This window comes from Echinops telfairi, unplaced genomic scaffold, assembly GCF_000313985.2.
Source record: "Echinops telfairi isolate 266 unplaced genomic scaffold, ASM31398v2 ScPeMD7_31;HRSCAF=116, whole genome shotgun sequence".
In the NCBI taxonomy this organism is placed as follows: domain Eukaryota; kingdom Metazoa; phylum Chordata; class Mammalia; order Afrosoricida; family Tenrecidae; genus Echinops; species Echinops telfairi.
In genome coordinates this window covers 36,128,670-36,129,711 of record NW_022103928.1, presented here as the reverse complement: position 1 = coordinate 36,129,711, position 1,042 = coordinate 36,128,670, and the positions used below count along the sequence as shown (strand labels likewise).

Sequence of the window (1,042 nt, the reverse complement as noted above, 5' to 3'; positions counted from 1 at the left end):
TTTTTTTATGTGACTTTTCAATTTCCCAAGTTGCTTTCAAAATGTTTTCCCTGTCATTAGTTTTATAAAGTTTGATTATGATATGTTTGGGTGATTTTCTTTCAGCGTCTTTCATGTGTGGATTTGTTTAAAATTAAGACCCCTATGAGACACGTCTATAATATCATAATTGACTAAAAAGCACCTCACAATAAGAATTGTGAGTTGGGGATCCGTTAGCCCATTGCCATCAAGCCAGTTCTGACTCATAGTGATCCTAAACAGAGTATCAAAGTCAATAAAGATTTAAGGGAGTAGACTGCCTCATCTTTCTCCTATGGAGTGGCTTAGGGGTTTTAACCACCGATTGTGCAGTTCACAGTCCAGCATGTACTCAAGAGCAACACCAAGTCTTCGTTATGAATCCCTTAATGTTGTTTATGTCTCCACAGGGGAAGAGAGACCAGACTTCAGCCTAGTGCTCCAAGATGTGAATGCAACATACCAGCAGGAAGTAGGGAACCAGAAGAAAGGTCTGAGGTCTTGGCCCCAATCCCAACTATGTGGCCAGCTGCCCCTCCCCACAGAAGAATTTACTTCATAGGACAGCACTGAAGCTGCAGCTCCGGGAGAGGGACATGGCTGATCAGAGCACATGGGAGCAAATGAAGGGGGAGGAAGGGAGAGTGGAGCACACCCTGGCCCACCAAGCCTTGAGGACAATATTCCTACTCAGAGCAGCCAATCCAGAGAGAAGAACATATGGCCAGCCCCACTATGAGACACAACTTCCCTCACTGACCCATAGCCCTACAGGGGACAACACTAGAGACACAGTGGGAATTGCGCCTGATCTGACCCTACTACCCCGAGGCAAAACACTAAGGGCGTGGAACAGAACAGCAAGGGGAGCAGAGCAAGGAAGTCCTGAGGGAGTACCAAAGGTGGGCTTTGGGGCCAGGGCGTGGCACCCTGTCAGACTCCACCGAGAGCACTCTTAAAAGCCAACAAACAGTCCTTGAACTATTTACAGGCTTTTCATTTTTATGTCATTGGTTTTTGT

General features: G+C 46.4%; 1 long non-coding RNA gene across 1 annotated transcript in view; it reads left to right on the top strand.

Annotated features, from left to right (window-relative positions):
* Positions 1–474: 474 nt before the first annotated feature.
* LOC123521643 overlaps positions 475–1,042 on the top strand; it is a 21,575-nt gene continuing 21,007 nt past the window's right edge. Inside the window, exon 1 of the long non-coding RNA XR_006680032.1 lies at positions 475–512. This is a non-coding gene — a long non-coding RNA (uncharacterized LOC123521643). The remainder of the gene's footprint in view (positions 513–1,042) is intronic.